Below are 11,519 nucleotides of genomic sequence, written 5' to 3'. Positions count from 1 at the left end.
AATGCCTATCCGCAGTATAGCACACTATATAACGGTAGAAGAATCTACTAGCACTAATGGTTTAAAATGTCTTATGCCACGCCTTAAGTCTATAATGGTGGCAGGTAAAATAGAAGTAAGTAATCTATACGAAACCTTTTTAGATCTTCTTCTTTAAGCTTAATAAAGGGACGCCTTCGCCTCTAGGAAGAGGTAGAAAGATATAGTGGAGACCAACTTAGCCGGAGTCACTAAGAAGCTATAGTAGTAAGACTAAAAGGGTTTATTGCGCTTTAAGGGTGCTATATATATCCTAAAGGACCAAGCGATTTAAGACGAAATTCTAAAGGTCTTCTATAATAACCCTTTTAGGGGTTACTACGGTGCTAATAGAACCCTTAAAGCCGTTTAAAGGAAATACTTTTGGGATAAAATGTTTAAAGAGGTTAAGGACTATATATTAAGGTATAATACGTACTAAAGGATATAGATATTTAGGTATTGCCTATATAGCGAGTTATTAGTGCTTCCTATTCCGTAGGGACCTATATTAGAATTAATAATGGATTTTATTATAGGCTTACCCCCTACTAAGATAAGAACTAGAGAGGTTGCTAACGCTATTTTAGTAATCGTTAACAGGTATATAAAGTTTTTAGGATACTTTACTATTATAATAACGATTACAGTAATAGAACTAGCAGACCTGTTTTTAGAACGGTAGCTCTTATTTAGCACGCTAAGGGGAATCGTGTCTAATAGAGGCACCGTATTTAACAGTGCATTTTGGTCTTTATTCTATCTCTTATTAAAAATATAGTAAAGGATAAGCACTACCTTCTACCTATAAATAGACGGGTAAATAGAGCGTCTAAATACGTTGTTGGAACACTACCTCTACTACTATATTAATTATTAATAGGATAATTAGACATTATAGTTGGCTCTAGCGCAGCACGTATATAATATAAGCATCTATAGCAGTATAAAAATGACCCCTTATAAAGCATTATTTGGGGTAAAAGCAAATAACCCCTAGAACGTTAAGGACATTGTTCCTAAAAGAGAGGCACTAGTAGCGTCCGAAAGAATTAAGCAAATAAGAATTCGCAGAGAAGAACTTAAAAAGCACTTGCTAGACACCTAGGCTATATAAAAAAGGTACTATTTATAAAAAATATCCGAATAAAACGCATTAAGAAGAAGCTGGATCACCGGTGGCTTAAACCCTTTAAGATAGTTAAGAAAACTAAAGGAAACTAAGCCTATGAATTAGAATTACCGAAATCTTATCTAATATATCCTATATTTTATATTTCTTTGCTAAAGCTATACTAGAGAAGAGATAGTGCAGAACCGCCCCTACCTAGCGAAATTAATGGGGAACTAGAATAGAATATAGAAGATATTCTAGACTAAAGATAGTGCTAGAAGAAACGCGAATTTTTAGTTCGTTAGGAAGGATACTTTTAGGCGTATAATAGTTAGGAACCTAAGGAGTACCTTTAGTTAGAATATAATACCATAATTAAAACCTTCCTAAAAACTAAAGGTAAAGACTTAAAAATGGTTCCGGATATACCACAGGTAAAGCGATAGGGAAGACCCCGTAAATTAAAACTATAGGATTAAGTATAGGCATTAAGAACGGAAACGTTTCGCTATTATAATAGGGATCCTAAAATCCTATAAGAGGAAGCCTATAGAGATCTATAGGAGAACCACTAGGAATACTATTTAAAGAAGATGCTGTATAAGAAGGAGCAGTAGCACTATAAGAAGTGGCCTTAGGGATTTAGTAAGATCCCCTAGGGATAAAAGGAGAGTATCTAGCCTAGCACTAAAGATACTTAGTAGAGTTAATAGTACGAAGAGGAGTAAAAGGACAGCCTATAAAGAATTAGAAATTTTAAGGAATTATAAGGCACCTATAGGAATACTACCCGTTTATTATATATGGGGATTATAGTAGTATACTACGTTTATATAGATTGTTACTAAAGCTTAGAATAAAGGCATCCCTAAAGTATAAAGTTAATTCCCAATAATAGGGCATTCTAGAGGCACCCGAGAGGCACTATATAAAGCTATTCTATAAGAAGGAAAGAGCTAGGTAATAACTTAAATACCAATAGCAGTAATAGGAGCCTCCTCTTCTATCTTAACGTCATTATTAACGGTATTATTAGCTCCTCTATCCCTAAAAGCATTAGCACTTCTACTAATATTCTTCTTAGAATAACGGGTACTAGAAGGACTAGCATAGGCGGGAGACTAATAAGGAGAACGTTTATCTTAACCTTTATTACTATCCTTAGTATCCCTAGGTTCCAAATTGGCGTCTAAGTAGGGATTAAAGAGATATTAGCTAAAGGAGTTAGCACAGTTTCTAAGCAAGTTACTAGAGAAACTTACCTGGCTAAAGTAGCCCGCGTAAGAGTACGAATGTTATTATTAATAAGGACGAGCTGTTCGCATATACGCTCCTAAACACTATATATCCGAGAATATTACGTCTCTATAGCAGTAGAAACCCTTATAGAATTAAAGAGTCTATAAGTAAGGGAAGACACCTTCTATCCCCGCCTGTTACTATTAAAATGTTAACAGAAATCTTAGATGGCGCGTTAGAGCCTATAAGTCTTATACGCATAGACAGCAGGGATTTAGTATAATTAGCGAAATCTAGAATAGAACGGAATAGGAAATACTAGGACGCAGGTCTTTCTCCTACTGCGATAATAGGAGTACTTGAATTTATTTTCGCTAGAGCGAGGTATCTTACAGACGTGGAAAGGATCCTGCGTAAGAGCATAAACGTAGCGATAATAGCATTTTAGGGAAACTGCCGTAGGAGCAATAGACGCTGTCTAGGGCGTTACTGGGAAATTAACGATACTGCCGCCAGTCTAGGGACCATAAGCCATTATAAAAGAATATTTTAAGAAGTTAGTATTATTATAAGAAGATAAGGTGGGGATCCTATTACTTATAGATATGTTATAAGAAGAGAATAAAGCAGCTATAAAAGAATAGCTAGAGATACGGAAGCTAAAAGTGGAGATATAAAGGAAATAGTCTGCTAAAAGATAAGACAAATAGTGTTGTTAATAAAAAGATATATAAGAGGCGATAGCTTATAAACTGGAAGAAAATTAAAATAAAGACGTTATTATTAGAATCCATTTTAGGTAAATGGGGATAGTAGCTTGTGGACGCGTTGTATAGGACAACCTCCAGATTAACTTATAACAAACTCTTATAATAAGAAAGGTAAATCCCATCCAATTTTTATTATTATTATTTTAGTTCTATTATAAAGGCATTATAGGGAACTATAGTGGGAAAAGAGTAGAGGAACTAAGGATAAAGTAAGGTTCCACGCTAGTAAAGAACTAGCTATAAGCCGCATTATAGAGTACCTTTCCACTAAGAATTTCCCTAGTGGTTTTAGCTAGAACTCTATAAAAGCTTAGTAGAGGCGAAGTCTTAGAGGACTAAGACCCTTAAAGGGGAGGCAATTATAACGGAATTCCCTAGAAGGTATATATCAGATAAAATAAAAGGAGGTCTTATCTATGTTCTAAAAGGAGGTCTTATCTATATTCTAGAAGGAGGTCTTACCTATATTCCATCTACGTCCCAGAAGACATAGTTAGACAGATAAGGGGCAAAGGGTTTTACTAGCGTTTTAGAAAGATTATATAGGGAGCTAGTTCTCCTCTAGAGAAGAACTAGCAATTAGTCTTTAAATAGAAGTGGTTAGAAGCATTTGTCCTTTAATACGTGAAACTTATTCTACCTTTAACTTACCTTCTATTTACCTTTGACTTACCTTCTACTTACTAGTGACACTGTTAATTAGATAATTATACGTTCCAGTCAGGCTGGCCTCTTACAGCCGGCTTATCTACGAAAAGCTACTATAGCCCTATTAAGAGTACGCTGACGGTTTCTTAAAAGCTACCTCTAATATACTACTACTGTATCGCGAGGGGGTGGACTATAATATTGTTCTTAAAAGCAGCAGCAGAGAACTAGCCCTTAGCCCGCTGTATAATATATTATTAGAATAGCTAGAGCTAGTTAAGGCCTACCTATAGAAGCACCTATAGAAGGGGTTTATTATACTAAGTAATGCACCCTTTATAGCTCCGGTCCTATTTGCTAAGAAGCTAAAAGGGGGGTAGCGATTCTATATTAACTTTTAAAAGCTTAATATAATTACTAAGAAGGACTGCTACCCGCTACTATTAATTAAGGAGATGTTAACTAGGCTATTAAGAGCTAAGATCTTTACTAAGCTAGACATTCGGTAGGCCTTCTACTATATACGGCTAAAGGAAGAGGTAGAGGAGTTAACTACCTTCTGTATAAGGTACGGATTATATAAGTACCGTATTATACCCTTCGGACTATATAACGGCCCTACGTCCTTCTAAAGATTTATTAATAACGTCCTTTTTAACTACCTGGACGATTTCTGTATAGCCTATATAGACAACATTTTAATCTACTTAGATAACCCGCTAGAGCACGAAGTCTATATTAAAAAGGTCCTATAGAAGCTTTAAGAGGTAGGCTTATAAGCGGATATTAAGAAGAGCGAGTTTAATATTACTAAGACGAAGTTCCTAGGCTTTGTTATTAGTACTAATGGGGTCGCTATAGACACCGACAAGCTATCTATAATTAAGGATTAGGAACCCCCTACCTCTGTAAAAGGGATATAATCCTTCTTAGAATTCTATAACTTCTACTAAGCCTTCTTAAAGGATTATAGCCGAGTTGTATAACCGCTTAGTAAGCTTATAAAGAAGGGAGCATAGTACCTGCTAGGGGAGGAAGAGCTTAAAGCCTTTAAGTGAGTTAAGGCCCTTATGCTATCTAGTAGCGTAATTAAGCACTACTTACCGTTTTGAAATACCTGTATAGAGACGGACGCGAGTGATAGAGTAATAGCTGGGGTGCTAAACTAGCTGCAAGACGATGGGACCTAGAAGCCAGTAGCCTTTTTTTTAAAGATAATATCTCCTACGGAGATATGGTACGAGATCTATAATAAAGAGATACTAGTGATGATAAGAGGCCTATAGGAATGGCGAGGTTACCTTATCGGCCTCCAATATACACCCTTTGTAGTAATTACAGATTATTAAGCCCTTAAGTACTTTATAACTAAGAGGCTGCTAAGTTCACGGTAAGCCCGCTAGGTAGACCTACTAGCTAATTTCTATATACAGATTATATATAGGCTAGGTACGGCAAATATAGTAGCTAATACCCTATTACGAAAGTAAGAGGACCTAAAGACGTAAAAAGAGAAGGATATAGCTGTACGCACTATATACCTAATTAACCCCGCCCTTATAATTGCTACACTAAAGTTAACCTCTAAGGACCCCCTAGTTGCAGTAAGTTATAAATAGGAACCGTATAAGCTAGTTAATTAAATTCTTTAGGCCAATTAAACTAGCGAGTTGCTAGTAGGGCTATGTTAGCTAGCCGAGCAAGACTAGAAGGGCTAGAAACTCTAAAGAGGACTACTAACCCGCTTTAGCAAGCTAATGGTCCCTAATACTAATTACCTTCGTACCTACCTTATTGCAAAGGTATACTCTTGCTAGGTAACCGCTTACCTAAGTAAAATAAAGACTAGGAAACTTGTGGTAGACCAATACTATTAGCCAGGACTACCCTTAGACTGCAATACCTATATAGGAAACTATAGGACCTATAGGAGGACCTATATACCCCGCGATAAAACCCTAGGCCTACTGCACCCCCTACTAATTAGTGAACGCTGCTGGTAGTATATCTCTTTTGATTTTAAGTCCTTCCTAACGGATAAAAAGGGCTTCGACAACGTCTTTATAGTCGTTAATTAACTAGGTAAGAGAGCCTTTTTACTACCCTGCTATAAAACTACCACCGTAGCTAACGTAGTAAACCTATACTACTAATACGTCTAGCGCGTGTACGGCCTTCTAAAGACAGTTATATTAGATTAAGGACCCTAATTTATCTTAGCCTTTATAGACGAGCTATGTAAACTAACCGGCGTTAAGTAAAAGCTCTTTATATCTAGTTACCCGCAAACCAATAGTAATACGGAAGTACTAAACTAGTATATTAACTAACGCTTAAGGCCCTTTATTAACTACTACTAGGATAATTAGTTAGAGCTCCTCCCCTATATAGACTTCGCATAAGCAATCTTACCCTATAAATCTACTGGCTTTACACCATATAAGCTAGAGCTAGGATTTAAGCTAAGGCTCTACTTTAACTGGGAGGAACGTATATAAGCAGCCTTAACGCCTTATAAAAAGCTGACATGATAAGAAGCTTAAGTCTTTGCACGTAGGACCTGGGACGCAGTTAAATGGGTAAGAGATAACCTGGCTAAGGCCTAAGAGCGGCAGACAAGGCAAGTAAATAGACACCGTCGCGAACTAGACTTTAGAGTAGGCGATCGAGTATATATTACTAGGAAGAACTAGGCTACTAACCGACTAAGTATTAAGCTAGATAGATAGCTTATAGGGTCCTACAAGATTCTAGGCATGAAAGGACACTCGTATATTATCGACCTACCCCTAAACATAAAGATGTTAAACGTCTTCTATACTGATCAACTGTAAAAGGATTTAGATAACCCCCTGCTGGGCTAAAATAGGGAGCTAGAGGAGCTAATCCTAATTAATGGCGAGCCGGAGTATAAGATTAATAAGATCCTTACTAGTAGAACCTACTATAGAAGGCTATAGTATAAGGTTAACTGGGTAGGCCATAACCCGAATAACACCTAGTATAACGCAGACGGCTTTATTGGCGCCCCCTATAAAATTATGGCGTTCTATAATAAAAGACCCTATAATACTGGACCACCTATACGGCTGATGTAATGGCTAAAGGTGTATCACAAGGATGTAGATCTAGAGCCCTTAGAGGAAGATAATAAAGTAGAGAAGGACGGAAGGGCGAGACGGATAAGGAGAGCCTAACTACGAGGATTGAGGGCGATCCTCCTGGCTTAAAGGGGGGTGATGTGACGGTTTGTCTATATAGCTACCATCGAGGCGTCGTCGGTCACGGATTAACGTTGCCCTAACGTTGCCCCGACGACTAAACATGTATATAGTCGTCTACCGCGCCCCTTTCTTTAAGCCCTTACCTTAGTCTATTTATAATATAGCCCTTTATTATTACTTGATCTATTAGACCGCTCCCACAGGAAGCTAGCCGTAATAGTAGGGGTATTTAACAATATCTTATATAAAAGGCTTCTATATATCCTAAAAAGAAAGGGCTTCCTAAAGTGGCTTATAGACGTTATATAAAGCTTCCTAACAGTATATAAGACCTGTATTAAGTTTATAGAATATAAGAGTAACTAGATCTAGATATAAACAGATATCCCCTAAGGGTCTCCCCTATTACTAATCCTATTTCTTTTCTTTATATTAGAGCTCCTAGAGGAATTCCAAAGCCCTAATAATGGTATATTAGGATTTAGCTTTATAGATAATACGAACCTTATTACCTAGGGGGACTCTACAGCAGAGAACTATTAATAGTTAGAGACTGCTTATAACTACTACGCGGCATAGGCAAACTAATACGGCGCAATGTTTGCCCCGGAAAAATACTAGCTTATGTACTTTATAAGGTAACGGCGCCACGCCGTCGTAGACCTTACGTCTACCGTGCGTATTGCTAGCTGCAAAACAGCTCTCTAGAAAACTAGCATACGGGTCCTAGGGATTTAGGTAGACCCTAAGCTTTAGTAGAAAGAATAGGTTAAAAAGGCTATAAGTAAGGGCTTAGTAGCCTTTAAAGTAATATTAAGGATTACTACGTCTATATAGGGCCCATTAATGCGCCACTTACGCCTCCTATACACGGCTACGGTTTAACTAGCAATACTATATAGCGCCCAAGTATGGGGAGTATAGGATAACGGCGGAACGCTAGTAAAAAGCCTAATTAAACCGCTATAAAAGGTCTAGAATAGGTGTCTCTATAGGATTATAGGGGTATATTAGCAAACACCAATAGCTATAATAGAGAAGAAAGCAGCTATCCCCCTAATATAGCTCTATATAGAAACAATAGCCCTCTAAAAAGCCGCCAAGACGGCTCCTAATAGGGTAGAAAAGGAATTAGTAGAGGCACTTAACGGTATCTAGAAAACATTAGTAAAGCGCTAGCAAAAAATAAAACGGCTACTAGTACCACTAGAAGCGCTTAAAGACCGCGTAAGGGACTATAAGAATAAAATATAGGGCTTCCTTGTATACTAGAGGGACTATATAGAGCGGAAAGCCGCAATAAATCCCTATAGGTATAGTTAGCGGAACGCCGGCAAAACGTAGACGGAGCGCCGCCGACGTATAGGAGGTTACTAGCACTACTAGTAGGCAACCACCCTTATTACGAAATAGGCCAACCTAAAATAGCGCCAATAGTAGCAGGCAAAGGCTAAAGACCGCATAAAAACCATATAGAGGACCCTATAGGGTAAACCCATAATACTACTATATAAAGACCTAACAAAAGCAGAGGCTATAGCACTGTTTCTTCTTCGTATAGAGGTAATAGGGCTTAATATATAGCTTATATCTATTAGAGTACTAGCGGTTTTACCACGGTATAAATGCGGCTAGATAAAACAGATAGTTCACTATATATTGCTCTAGTATCCACGCTACTAAAGGGCAGACTTTATAGTAAAATGTGTGTCTAAACGCCTTTAGGATATCTTAAGTAACAAAAAAAGCGCCTAAGTGGCCGCAAAATGGCTACAGTCAAATCTCTTTAGTACGATATTGGGTATATAACGATATCATTTATATTACGATTTACACCCCTTAATCAACCCTTTTTTAGTATAATATTACGATAATCTGACTTTTGACGATATCGTTAAGCACTTACTACCAATATCGGTATAACTAGTAGAGATTTTATATGGAAGAGGGCCCTATTTAGCCCGTGAGGTAGACATCCTAAGCCTTTTTAGGTATTAAACTCACCCTTTTCCTGCTTATTCACCCTACACGTGACTCTTTATATAACAATACCATTGGTATTACGATACGTTCGGCCGAACAAACCGTATCGTACTAAAGAGATTTGACTATAGTATAGTTAGGTACCTTAACCCAGTTCCGGGCTATAAAGGCAATAGATATAGAGGATATAAGTAGATACTAGCCCTTCTAAAGCTTAGAGGACTAGTAGAAGAGTATAGGTAAAAGGATAAGGGAAGAAGGGGTAGAGTAAGATCGTCTGTAATACGCGGTTAGTCGGCTTAAGATATAGACCTTTAGATAGGTAGAAGGCGAGCCGCTAGCGCCCTAATATCGGAACGCTATCGTCTTTTTAGCGCGGCCCGCGACCAGGTTTTCTCTAAGTTAGAGTTTTTCCTATAGAAGGTATTAGCCTGCGTGGACCTACTAGGTGTAACGGAACCTTGTAGTAGGAACTACGATGGGTTCTATTAATGGGCTAGGTGTATAGGAAATGCAAAGACAGTAGTTAACAACGTAATAATAACTGGTAGAGTGGTTGCCTAATAGATTAACTCTAATTATATTCTAAGAATTACTATAAGAAAGGAACTATCTAGGTAGGGACTAAAGGTCCTTAAATATACAACCGTACTCTTATAAAATCCTTCTTATACGTAATATATGTCTTATCTGTATTAAATATAACGTTCCTTACATTTAATACAGTTAACACGTTTAACCATTATATGACTTGCTTACTATTCTTTATTATATAGTTCTACGGGTTCTATCCTAGTCTATACCTATATTAACCAACTAGCTTTTTCTAACTCCTCTCTAAGTAGTTATAATATCGTACTTAAAGCGTCCGTAATACCATCTCCCTCCTCTTTATCTTTGTCCTTAAAGATACCTAGCATCTTTAGGTTGTTTACTAGAGGTATAATATCTATCTAATTAATTTAGTTAATATTATTACTTATTATACCTAAAGTAATTTCTTCTCTCTCTTAGGTTAAGCGTCGCCTTTGTACCGTCTCCTCAATATTATTACTAGGTAAAGTAATAGTAATTCCTTACTCTCGTTATACGAAAGAGGGGTTAAGTTATATTACGATTGCGAGTCCTTCTAGTTACTAACCTTCCTCTTATTCTAAATGTACTTGCGCTAATATACGTTTATTATATAACGTTTATTTTATATCTAATACTAAATATACGCGTCCTATTACTCTTAATAGTTTTTAAGTTCCCTAAGTAATTTATTATAGGGTTTTATATTTAATTTACCACTGCGAAGCTTAATAGTAAGCTAGCCTCTATACTGCTTAAGGTTTAGCGTGCCTTAAAAGAGTCTATACGTATTCTTAAAGCTTAGCGTCTAGCTTATACTTATCTTTAGCGTCTAAAACATATCCGTAAGAAAGTTTATTTAAAGGAGTAAAAGCTTATTTAATAAGGTCTATAGGAACTTAGTAATAAAAGAACGGGTTCTCTTCTAATAGAGAAAGAAACAACTCTAAATAGTTTAGCAGTCGCTCTTCCTGGGTCCCCCTTAGGTGGCTCGTTCTTTAGTGATCCTTCTTTATTAATATTACCTAACCTATTTTCTTCTAATACTCCTATACTTTTCCCTTAGCATTCTTTAAATTTTCTAGTGGCTCCTAGGTAGTTTTAGTATAGCCTATTTACTTAACCTTATACTATATCTTATTATTAATATCCTTATAACTAATAATCTTTAAAACTTACTATTCGTCTTCTTTTTAACCTCTATACGTGTCTACCTCGTAAACTAGTAGCTTAATATTCCTATATACTAGCTCTAGCATCGCAATATACTATATAGGGTAGATCTTTATTTTAGCTAGTAGGTTTAACTTAAATATAACTAGTAAAATCCTCTATATAATTTTAAAAGGTCCTAGTCTAATATAGTCTAACTTCTTACTTAGTTATTAACTTTTAAAAAAATTGTATAGTAGCTATACTTTATCTCCCTCCTTAAGATCTAGTCCCTTAGATCTCTTAGCATTATAGTACTTTTTTATCCTTTATTATACTACCTTAGCTGTTTCCGTAAGGTTTATATAAAGATTTATTAAAGTCTCCATTCTTTACTTAGCTCTACTACTTATTTTCTTTACTTAACGTAGTAATAATAATGTTCTTAGCTTATATCCGTAATTCGCCTTAAATGGTAACATACCCATTCCTTTTTATAGTATTATATTATATATAAACTATATAACTAGTAATAGCAATACCTAATTATTCTATACGTAATTAATATAATGCCTTAGATACTGCTCTAGTGTCTAGTTTAATCTTTTTATTTAACTATCTATCTGCAGATAATATATAGTAGAAGTTACTACTCTAACTCCTTATTCCGCTAAGAATACCTTCTAGAATACTATTACGAATCTTAAATCTCTATCTAATATAATTTTACTTAGTGCTCCATATCTTATAAACACTTCTTTAATATAGATTTTAGCAATATCTTCCGCTGAGATTTCT

The sequence above is a fragment of the Cenococcum geophilum genome (assembly GCF_001692895.1).
Source record: "Cenococcum geophilum 1.58 unplaced genomic scaffold K441scaffold_28, whole genome shotgun sequence".
In the NCBI taxonomy this organism is placed as follows: Eukaryota; Fungi; Ascomycota; class Dothideomycetes; order Gloniales; family Gloniaceae; genus Cenococcum; species Cenococcum geophilum.
This window is presented reverse-complemented; position numbering follows the sequence as displayed.